Genomic DNA, 12647 nt, shown 5'->3' on the forward strand with positions numbered 1-12647 from the left:
TACTATAATGTATTTGATACATTATTTGAGAGAAAATAAATATTTGAATTTGATTAAGATATTATTAATTATGTAAATTGGATTCATGTAATTAAGTTTAATATAAATAGGATTTATATTAAATATCATGCATTGTTGAGAGAATGAAAACTATAGATTATATTATATTTGATAAAATATTAAACTATAGATTATGTATTATATTAGATATAACATATAATTTAATATATATTATATGATAAAGTAGTTATCATATATTTATATTAAATTATTTTTGAAAATGGTTTTGGGAGTAAGTTGTAACTCCCTTCCCTTTATTGTTTGCATGCTGTAAATTGATGATTATACATAAGATTTGTATTGTGTAATTTTGATTTTGTGAAAATAAATTTTGGATCGATCTCCACTCTTCTGCTCAAGAATCTTCAAAGGTTCCTTCATCTATACACTCAACCTTCTGACGTGTTGCTCCCAGCCTAGACTCTCAATAATCACATTGTGATTGTTTGGATCTTGAATTTAGTTTTGAAAGAGATTTATTTTAGTACCTGCCTTCCGATTCAGTGCAATTGATTTGGCTTGATCTCAATGAGTGTTTTCAGCACAAGAATTGCCCTCGCATTTTTTAGATTAAACGAGATCTTGCTGCTCTGACTCAAAACCAACATTCTGGCTTGATGTATTTCTCCAAGATGAAGAGCCTTGGGATGAGTACATTACCTAGCGACCTGGATGCACATATGCTAAAAAACTTGATGCATTTGTCCAATATGAATATCTCATTAACTTTCTCATAGGACTTAATGAGATTTATGGACATTCTCGATCTTAGATATTGTCGATGGATCCTCCTCGCTCAGTTAATAAAGTTGTTTCACTAATCGCATAAGAAGAACAACAGAGATCTGTTCCTCTCTTATCATCTTCTCCTACGATTAGTCTCTCTGTTAATTACATAATCGCAACATCCAAAATTTCTTCAAATGATTCTTTTGGACCTGGATCTAATCGATCTGTTCGCATTGTGGAATTTCAGGACATACTGTGGATCGCTGCTATAAAGTCCATGGATACCCTCCAGGTTATTGTACAAAAGGAGGACAACGTCAACCATCCGCAAAAACTTCGGCTTTTCCGGTGAATAACGTTAACACAATTAATACTACTCTACCTCCTATTTCCAATGTTAACAGCGTTGTGGTTACTGCCCCTCCAACTGGAACGACTACTCTGGAGAAACGTCATGAGATTCTTAATATGTTGCAGTCCAAACTTGCAGCTGTTAAAACACATCTAATGCCACTACTTCTTATCTAGCAGGTATTTTTTCTACCTCATCTAGCTTTGATACCTGTTGGATAATCGACTCTACAGCTTCGACTCAAATTTGTTTTTATTTTGCCTCTTTCACTTCACTGGTGCCTGTTAATACTTATGTTATCTTACTTGATACAACACGATTATTCGTTCAATATGTTGGTTTTGTTTCTTTGAATGGTTTTTTTGTTCTTCAACGGTATCTATATGTGCCACAATTCCAAAACAATCTAATTTCCATCAATGCTTTAACATATGACACATCTATTTTGGTGAATTTTTCTGATGAATTGTGTATAATTCAGGACAAGTTCACTTTGCAAACAATTGGCAAGGGTAAAAACCAAGAGAATGTGTATGTTTTGGACCAAAGTCAAAGTGTTATTGCACAAGATTCATCTATTTGTGCAGCCTTTATTTAGAAAGCGTCTGCTCATCTATGGCACTCCAACCTTGGTCACTTATCATTTACTCGATTGATTGCTTTGAAAAATGTTGTGAATTTTGATATTGTAGTCATTCTGTCACTGAACCATGTTTCATTTGCCCTCTTGCTAAACAGAGACGTTTACCTTTCTTTTCTGATAATCAGTTGTCTATGCATCCATTTGATTTGCTTCATGTTGATATTTGGGATCCCTTTACTACTACCTCTCATGTTGGTTATACTTATCTTGGACATCTATGTTAAAAAGAAAGTCGGATGTGTTAGCTATAATTCCACAATTTTTTTAGTTGGTTTAAACTCAATATGGACAATACATAAAGGCTTTTAGGCTGATAATGTTCCTAAAGTTTTTGAAGACTTTTTCTTACAAAAGGGTATTATTAATCAATTCTCATGTATAGCCAAACCTGAACAAAACTCGGTGGTTGAAAGAAATCACCAACATATTTTAAATGTTGCTAGAGCTTTATACTTTCAGTCTCGTGTTCCTTTGACATTTTGGAGTGGTCGTATTTTAGCTGCCACCTATCTCGTCAATCGAACTCCATCTAAAGTTCTCAGATGGCAAACACCCTTTGCTCTTTCAAATGACTCTCCTCCTGATTACTCTGTTATTAGAGTTTTTTATTGTCTTTTTTTTTTTTCATCCACATCACTGTAAAGTAAGCATACATTTTCTCCTCGTGCAATCCCTGCATTGTTTGTTGGTTATACCCTGGAGTTCAGGGATATAGATTGTTTGACATTGAACAACAAAAACTTTCATATCTCGTGATGTTATATTTCGTGAAGAGATATTTCCTTTTCACAAGGTTACTTCTGTCGATCAGCAACCACAATTGTTTAATGATATTGTTCTTCCTCGGGCAATTGACATCGAGTTTATTCCTAACATAGATTCTTCTAATGATGAACTTCCAACATCTACTACTATTACTTCTAACACCATTTCTTTTGATGTACCCTTTATGTCCCCTCCAACTGACCTTCCATCTATTGATACGAACCTTTCTATTCCAAATCCTAACTCTCAGCCTATAAGACGATCAACCCGCATTTCCAAGCCACCTACTTTATGAGATTGATGTCCTAAATCTTTTGTATTCTCATAGTTTTAAACTTGTATAAACAAATTGTTATTAGTAAAATGATTGTTATTTTATATGTGCATAAACTCAATTCAATAAACTAAGATCCTAGGTTATTTCATGAAGCTTAAACATGTATGTGGAGACAAACATGTGGATCATGTTTAAGTAATAATTTGAACGGTCTGTAGTAGATGGATAAGGTTGGATACCTTATTCTGGTGACACTACGGACACAACCCGCTTTGTAATTGTTACAATTTTTGTAAAGTATTACAAATGATATGATCTTGATCATTCATGTGGAGACATGTAAGTGGAGGTATCCTATACATAGTGTTTGTATAAGATTGAACTACAAAATGAAGAATCTCTCTTTATAACACCATTGCTAGAAAGGACTTACATTTGACTAGGATGATCATAGATAACTTGTCTTTAATCCTGAGTGGCCAGATTCGCCAACTCAATATGCCTACCATTTTGGAGATTTTCCTGAGTGAGGAGCTGGGAACTCAACTACACAAAATGGAATTCACTCATTTACTTTTGTTAGGGTAAGTAGATGAATTACTCCTTTAAGGGTTGATTCCGAGTCTTGAAGGTCTCACCCTCTCATTGGTCAGAGAGGGGTTTAGTTATATGGGACTATGACTACTTCTTAACGAGTTAAATGTAATTACAGGAGTAAAACGGTAATTTTGACCCAGATATACTTATGAATAATTTGTGAAGGGTCAACGTGTTGTTGATTGGTTATATCCAATGGACACAGAAATATATCTATAGTATGAAAAGTGCAGCTGTCGATCTTTAGTAGAGTGACCGATAGTTAATAAAGGTTGATTAATTTAATTAAAGAGTTTAATTAATTAATCTCGTATTATTGGAGTTTCAATCTATAAGTCCATAAGGTTCTCTTGCTAGTTCAATAAGGATTAATTAGAATCAAATTAATTTCAGTTTAATTTGAATTATTCAAATTAATTAAAGGGAATTAATTATATGAGATACAATTAATATAATGTATGTTGATACATTATAAAGTATAATGTATATGATACGTTATAATATAAAGTTTTAATGAGAGAAATAAATATTTGAATATGATTCAAATATTGATGATATGAATATGATTCATATAGAAACTATAGGTTAAAATTAATATGAATATGATTCATATTAATATTATAGATTATATGAGAGAATATAAACTATAGGTTATATTATGTGTGATATAATAAACTATAGGTTATAGGTTATATGAGATATAACATATAGTTTGGTTTTAATTATATTAAATTGGTTAAATGTAATTTATTTTTGAATTTTGAAATCAAAATTTGATAACTCCTTAGGAGTTACTATTAAATAAGATGGTGGAAGGAGTTATTAACAACTACCCCAATCATATTCTCTAAAAAAAAATGGGATTTTGGACAAAGGGAGTTTTAACTTCAACATGAAATTAATTCACAGAGATCTCAACTTTGATCTCTTCCTGTTGAGGTTCATGTCCTAAATCTCGTGGGTTTGTAGTTTGTAATTGTAATTGTACAAAATTTATTATTTATCTAATAAAATAAGTTGTATTTTATTTGACATTTAGTTACATTAACCCAAAAACCAATGAACTAAGATTCAAGGTTATTTGATGTAACTTAAACATGTATGTGGAGATATACAGATGGATCATGTTAAGTGTACTTGAATTATCTGTAGTAGATGATAAGACTAGGTACTTTATCTCGATGATACTACGGATAGGATCTATTTTGTTTGTATTTTCCCATTGGTATCAGAGACAAATTGAGTCTCTATTTTTCCATTTTCGAACATTATTTTACTGCGTGTGTAATTAATGCCCTAGTTTCTTGTTTTTGTACTATACCTTGTAATCTTACTTTGTATTTGTGCATCTCACTAGCTCTAGGACAAGTGGGAGATTGTTGAGGTTGAAACCTAAATCTCGTGGTCTTGTAGTTTGTAATTGTAATTGTACAAACTTATTATTTATCTAATAAAATAAATTATAGTTTATTTGACATTTAGTTGCATTAACCCAAAAACCAATAAACTAAAATCCAAGGTTATCTGATGTAACTTAAACATGTATGTACAGACATACAGGTGGATCATGTTTAAGTGATAACCTGAACAGTATGTAGTAGATAGATAAGATTAGATACTTTATGTTGGTGACACTACGAATACGATCTACTTTGTAGTTCTTACAATTGTTGTAAAGTGCTACAAATGATCTAATCCTGATCATTCATGTGGAGACATGTGAGCTAAGGTAACCTATAAAATGAGTTTGTATAAGATTGGGCCACGAAATGAATAATCTTTCTTTATAACACTATTGTTAGAAGAGACTTACATTTCACCGGGATGACCGTAAATGACATAACCTGAATTCTAAGAAAGTTATGAACTCCTGCCTATGAGGGCAACTTTTTTATTTATATGGGTGAGAGCGACCAGATTCGCCGACTCAATAAGCCTACCATTTTGAGGATTCATCTAACTGGGGAGCTGGGAATACAACTACACAAGAAAGAATTCACTCATTTTCTATTATTAGGGTAAGTAGATAAATTATTCTCTTAAGGGATGATTCCGGAGCTTGAACAATGTGGGGTCATATTCTCTCCTGGCCCGAGAGGGATTCAGTTATAATTGAACTATAACTAATTGTTCATTAGAATAATCAGTGATACTTAAAGAGTTAGATATAACTACAGAAGTAAAAGAGTAATTTTGATCCAGCTGTATTTACTAGCAATTTGTGAAGAGTTGATGCACCATTGATTGGTTATATCCAATGGACACAAAAATATATCTATAGTGCGAAGAGTGCAACTATCGGTCTTTAATGGAATGACCAACAGTTAACGAAGGTTGATTAATTTAATTAATTAATCAAGTATCATTGGAGCTTCAATCTATAGATCCATAAGATCCTCTTGTTAGCTCAATTGAGATTAATTAGAATCAAATTAATTTCAGATTAAATTGAATTGTTCAAATTAATTAAAGGGAATTAACTATATAAGATATAATTAATATAATGTATATGATACATTATAATATAAAGTTTTAATGAGAGAAATAAATATTTGAATATAATTTAAATATTAATTATATGAATATGATTCATACAAAAACTATAGGTTAAAATTAATATGAATATGATTCATATTAATACTATAGGTTATATGAGAGATAACTTATAGTTTTATACATATATATAATAAAGTTGGTTATTATATATATTATTTAAAAATTCAAAATTACAAATTTTGAATTTGAATTTTGAATTTTAAATAATAGAGATGGAGTTATTTTTAATTACCCTCCCCGTTTAATCTCTCATTTTTTTATTGGTTGACAGAGTTGGTGTTGATTCTTGAATTCTTCATCTTTAACCTCCTGCAATTCTCTCTATAATTCTGTCATCAAATCACACTGACGCCCACAAACTCTCGGCCGATTCTCATCCTATAGAATATTAAGGACTCCTTGTGGTGGTGTTCCTTTAGATTTGCTATGTTTTCAAGATTATGAAACTAAGAGAAAAAGAGAGTTTGAGTTCGTGTAGTAGATCGAAGAAGGAAAGAAGAAGACTGATTTCTTCAAGGGTGAGTTCTTGAAATTCCCTCTTTCCTTTCTCTAATCATTGTGAACATTGTGAACAACATGCTTAATTTATTTTGTTTAATCCAGGTTTCCGTCCTCTAAATAATTCTTTGTTCTATAAAATGAAAAATAAGACTCAATTTCATTCACTACTTCCACTGTGGGTATTTGAATCCCTTCACCTCCTTCCTCTGAATTTTCTCTCAAAGATCACATCTCTTCCCTTCACAAAAAATAATCCATAGGAAGCCCATTCAACTCTGATGTGATTCTCACATTGAGAATAACAAGGAAGCCTATGTGTCCAATGAGTTCGTGTTGTTGTGTTCAAGAGAAGTTCTCTATTAGAGGGAGTAGACATCACAGTTCGTGTTTTGCTATGGAAAGGAAACGTGAAGAAAATATTTGTTCAGGGGTATGTATTTTTTCTTATTCATTTCCTCTCTAAAATTCCAATAGAAGCATGCTAAAGGTGTATATTTATCAAATCCTTTTCGTCTCTCTGTTTTAATTGAGTTTACAAATGAGTTTCTAAGACCCAAGGCGTTCGTATGCTGTGGGAATTCCAATCCGATATCCCTTTCCTCTCTAAAATTCCAATAGAAGCATGCTAAGGGTGTATGTTTATCAAATCTTTTTCGTCTATTTGTTTTAATTGAGTTTAAACGAATTTCTAAGACACAAGGCGTTCGTACGCTTCCGCTGTGGGAATTACAATCTCTTCAATTGGAATAAAAAACAAATTGTAACTCTGAAATTTCATTTTGTATTTTGATTTCAGAGTTATGGTGGGTATTGAGCAATGCAATGTGAATATATCAACGTTTGCACATGGATGTTTAAAAAATTGGCAATAGATTTACTGCTTTAAAGAGTTTAAAGTTGTAATTACCCTGTGTTTTTATGTTTAATTTCCGCTATCGAGTCTATAAGTCTATATTGGTCACTATGTTTTGGTTGATGAAGAGTTTGGTGGCCATTGGAGCAAGATCGACCTGGAGATCAAAACAGACGGTAGAGTATAGCAATTTGCCCTAGAGCGTAACGCATAGTATAACGATGTTGTGCCTTACGCTATAAGGCAGAATGCCCAACGTAGCTACGTTTGCCAGTAGCGTTGCGACGCTACATAGAGCATAACATTATGCTACGAAAAGGAGAAAGCCAACATAATGACGTTGATGCCGAGTGTCGTTACACTCCGAGGTTAATTCGCGAGCACACCAGGTGGTTTGTGATCCTTTGAGGCTAACACCAGTTATTTGGAGCAATTTATGTTTTTTCGAATTAATTTGTAATTATATTATTTATTGTTTTTAAATTAATATAATTGTTATGTTAATTTAATGAATTATTTAGGATGCCAATTTTTTTTTAATCTATTATTGCTATTTATTATTTTATACGTGTGATGTGTGATTTAATTAATTATATTATATAATGTATACCATATAGTTTAAAATCTCACCATAGGATAACATAAAATCTTGCATCATTTTAATATAACAATTATATTATATAGTTGCATGATTTAATTAAGCATGCTCATGCATCATATTTAATATAAATGTTATATTATATGATTGCATGCATAGTAACATGTCTATGCATCATACTTTAATATAAAAGTTATATTATATAATGTATAATATAAGTATTATATTATATGGTGGATGTGCTTTATTTTCATTGGTTGATAATATAAGTTATATTATGTAATGGAAATGGAAATGCATGAAGTATGACATTACTTTAGAAAATATAATTGTTATATTTTAGGTATGTCATTAGATGCATGTTTAGGTTTTAATTAAAATCTACAATAAATAATTGTATGCAAACATAGGTTAAAATTAATTTTAAATGGTTTAGAATTGATTTCACCTAGACCTATGTTAATATATTTCTAATGTGATTAGAAATAAATTAATCTTTCATTTTCTTTTTAGTATGATTAAACTGGAAATAATAAAAGATTAAATTTATAACATAATTGTCTATAAGGGACCTTTGTCTAAGGAAGATTCTGTCTAAGGCTAGAGTATTTAAGCTACAAAAGCGGAACACCCCTGCCTGGGAACCGACTTGGAAGGTGAATTAGACAACTATATTATAAGCATGCAATACATGATTAAGTTTATTAATATCTTTAATAAACAAGAATCATATATTGTTAAACTATCTAATATAAGAGTCATATTGAGCCAATTTAACAATTCACTTAGATAAATTTATTAGTCGGATTTATCTAAGTAAGAAACCCTAGGTTTCAAAATATTTAGTGGGAGGAAAAAGATGAATATGATATCATTTCCACTCAAGTTCTCCCACAAAACTCACACCGTGAGCCTCATGCTCAGTCTTGAGAGGCCTAGGAGTGTCCTCCTTTGGATGATGTTTGCATGGATAAAAATCAAAGTAAATGGAGAAAGTATTTATAGTAAGTGGGAGAGGGATGTGTGTCAAAATGTCCTACGGTCTCCTTCATTGGTTTGAATCGTGAGATCTTCTTGTAGGGCCTCAAGGCGCCTTGGGAGCGTCCCCCTCATGATGGTTTATACATTAGGTCAATATCAGGGTGAACTCCAAAAATTTATAGGACCACTTTAGTTTCTGCCCTAATCGAATTTTTCCTTCGGTTGGCTCATTAGAGCGGAATTGTAGGGTCTAAAATGGAGAGTCACACTTATAGGAAATTGTTAAGTAAGTTAATGATTTTTTGACCAAATAAATGGTGACTAATTATTATAGAAATAAAAGTTATTCTAGTGTAATGATTAGTTGAGAGCGTCTCAGTTCAATGAAGGGGTGACCGACCACCCTTCGGTGGCTTTTATCCTAAATCGTTGAAGCATCATTGCAAAATTAGATGTAAAATGTAGCTCATTAAAATTTTGCAAACTTGATTGGATTTATAAGAGTTATGCTAAAATCTAATGTATATCAATTTGTTTTATTTCAGCAATTTGTCAAGTACTATTTTTCAACGTTAGCCTCTATAAATTTGACTAAGACTAATTACACAACATGAAAAAATTTACTTGAAACTATTTTCGGGATTGACGACCTCAATTTCGTCTTGATTGAGGAATGCCCTCCAATCTCAACCCCTGATGCAATATGAAATGTTCGTGATGCATATGAATGGAGGACGCATAATCACTGCACTTCAAATCATGCAATCAATACAAGAATTATTTGAGAAAGAGTCCTCACAATTCAAGCAGGATGGGGTTGATTTTCACGAAACCAGTAATGTCATCTCCCTAAATGAACCCTAGTCCACTTTAAATGTCAAGGGACTAATAGGGGAGGCAAATGTTGCCAACTTTAATGAAGTTTATCAAAGTGGTTTGACCTCTAAGATAAAACTTGAAGTTTATGATAACGAGTTTGAAGCTGATCCCACTACTCTCCATAAAAGGAAGAAATTCAATGATAGTAAATCTGATTTGCTTGTATTAACAATATTTTTAGTGGAGAATAATGATTTTGCTTGGATAAATGATTCAGGGGCCACTAACCACATATGTTATTTCTCTCAGGGATTTAATTCCTATAGACAATTGGAAGCTGAAAAGATGACTCTTCGAATTAGTATTGGAGAGATTTTTTCAACTATTGTCGAGGGCATACTCAAGTTAATTTTGAAAAAAAAAATTATATATGTTGTTAGATGATATGTATGTTGTTACTAATATCAAGAGGAATTTGATTGAGCAAAAGTATTCTCTTTCCTTCGCTGAAAATAAAATGTTTATTTTAAAAAATGGAATGCATATAGGTTTTGCTTCAATGGAAAGTAACTTGAATGTACTAAGACCATTGGTTACAAAAGTTGTCCTAAATACTGAAATGTTCAGAACAATAACAACTACTAAGAGAAAAAAAATTCTCCTAAAGAAAATGTTCACTTGGCATCTAAGGTTAGGTCACATTAATCTCAATATGATTGAAAGATTGGTTAAAAGTGGACTTCTAAATGGTTTAGAAGAAAACTCTTTACCTGTATGTGAGTCATGCCTTAAAGGCAAAATGACAAAACGAATTTTTAGTGAAAAAGGTTATAGAGTCAAAGAGACCTTGGAGCTTATACATTCAGATCTTTATGGTCTGATAAATGTAAAAGAAAGAGGAGGGTATGAATATTTCATCTCTTTCATAGAGAATTATTCAAGGTATGGGTATCTTTACCTAATGCAACACAAGTCTGAAGCTCTTGAAAAGTTAAAAAAGTATAAGACTTAAGTTGAAAACTTGTTAGGTAAAACGATAAAAAAAAAAAACACTTTGATCTGATTATGTAAAGAGTATATGTGATAACTTGTAGAAATACAAGTTATTATAGCATTTTTCTTAGAATAATGAGGTTAGATAAGCAAAATATGTGTTAATAATACTAGGAATTCATGCTTAAAAATATACTTATGCTGAAGTGCGTTTAAAATCCCTGTTGATCACATATCATGAGTTAATCTACGTCGAAGTGCTATATTTTGCAGTTGATCGTAGGAATTATCTGCATGAATCGAGCTCACACCCAGGGAAGAAGCGGTTGATCGCATGCCTTGGGATCTCTGACGTAATCCCAATGGATATTTTGCCACAACTCAGAATGATGACCATGATAGCAATGCTGATATTTTCACCTACCTGGTCAGGGATACCGACTAATCATTACGGGATCCCTGAAGTTGTCAGTGAGTGGCTCTATAAATAAAGACTTGATGTCAATATCAAAGGATCCAATTTTTTGTCTGAGAATTCTATGATCCCGTGCAAGAGGACAATCGAGCATACCTTTGAGAATCCTTCACTCCCAAAAACCACCTCCGATTACTGCCGGAGTTTCGCTAGAGCAAGAGCTTGAGAAGGCCTTAGAGATTTTTTTAGAACTGGCCTATTATCATTTTCTTCTTATCTTTACTGTTGTGTTACATTGTGTATTTAAGAAATTAATCATGCGTTATAGAGATATGATAAATGTGGTTGGCTGCCAAGAGATATGCGATGAACAAATGTTGTTGTCTCTCTGAGTTTTCTTAGAATTAAACTTGAAGTGTTCATTCATTACTTGTTTAGATTGTTTCATCACTTACAACCTGGCGCATAGTTAGTTAAGCGCATAGTAATTTCAGCACAATTTATGTTAATCGCATCTAATGCAACAAGTTTTTTACGTCGTTACGGGGGATCAAACTTGGGTCACCTGCGTGGCAGGTGGGAATACTTACCACTATACTATAATGACTTATTGTGTTCGATGTGGTTAACATAAACTTTGATGGAATTACTATGCGTTGAACTAACTGTGTATCAGGTTGTAGTTAATCATGCACTGATCACAAGTTTTCTTATAGTTTATCGAGTATAAACAAACTACAAGTTTCTCTGTGTGAGCCAAGGTTGAACTCAGGATTTGTAACTACGAATGTTTGGAAAGTGAAGTGTATGCAACAAGGACTAAAGTAATTGCAGTAGAGGCAAAAATTATGTGATTAAAGAAACTATGCGATGAAACTATCTAAACATGCAATGAACACTTCGAGTCTAACTTTGAGAAAACTTAGAGAAACAGTAGCTTTAATGTGTGTAAAAAAAAATGTATGGAGAAGCAGGGTTTGGGGGAAGTTTATGCCTAATTCCTAAGTCTAGCTTCAAGGGTAATCCAGGCTCGCAACATTCGTTCATCGCACATCTCTTGATGGCCAGCCACATTTTTCATATCTCTATGATGCATGAATGATGTTGCATTGATCATAAGGTTGTTTTTATCCCTAGAAATACTTCTTATTTTGCTTAGTGAGATCCCCAACTACCTACCTTCTCGAGCAGTTGGTTATAGCTACTTGACTCAATGAATGATCATAGGCAAACATTTAAATAGTCATACACTAGGCAAATAGGATTAACCCTTAAAGACATAAGCTCATAACATTAAACTCCCCCTTACCCAGTTGAGATTAGTTACTCATGGTAAATGCAAAAGTGATGATAAATATAGAAGAAATAATTAGAATAGACATGATGATATAGAGATCGAAATAGAAGTGTTGTTTACAAAATGATTAATTTCTTAAATACACAATGTAACACAACAGTAAAGATATGAAAAAAATGATAATAGGCCAGTTCTAAAAAAATCTCTTGTG

The 12647-nt window shown here is 32.3% G+C and overlaps 2 long non-coding RNA genes across 2 annotated transcripts; both read left to right on the top strand.

Moving 5' to 3' along the window:
* Window positions 1-319: 319 nt before the first annotated feature.
* Window positions 320-1944, top strand: LOC120067995 (uncharacterized). The gene is made up of 3 exons (XR_016525420.1): window positions 320-431; window positions 1037-1320; window positions 1623-1944. It is a non-coding gene; the product is annotated as an uncharacterized LOC120067995 (long non-coding RNA).
* Window positions 1945-6263: 4319 nt separating this feature from the next.
* Window positions 6264-7846, top strand: LOC120092482 (uncharacterized). The gene is made up of 3 exons (XR_005486047.2): window positions 6264-6497; window positions 6583-6910; window positions 7462-7846. It is a non-coding gene; the product is annotated as an uncharacterized LOC120092482 (long non-coding RNA).
* Window positions 7847-12647: the final 4801 nt, after the last annotated feature.

This window comes from Benincasa hispida, chromosome 12, assembly GCF_027475165.1.
Source record: "Benincasa hispida cultivar pf3 chromosome 12, pf3_genome.v1.1, whole genome shotgun sequence".
NCBI lineage: Eukaryota > Viridiplantae > Streptophyta > Magnoliopsida > Cucurbitales > Cucurbitaceae > Benincasa > Benincasa hispida.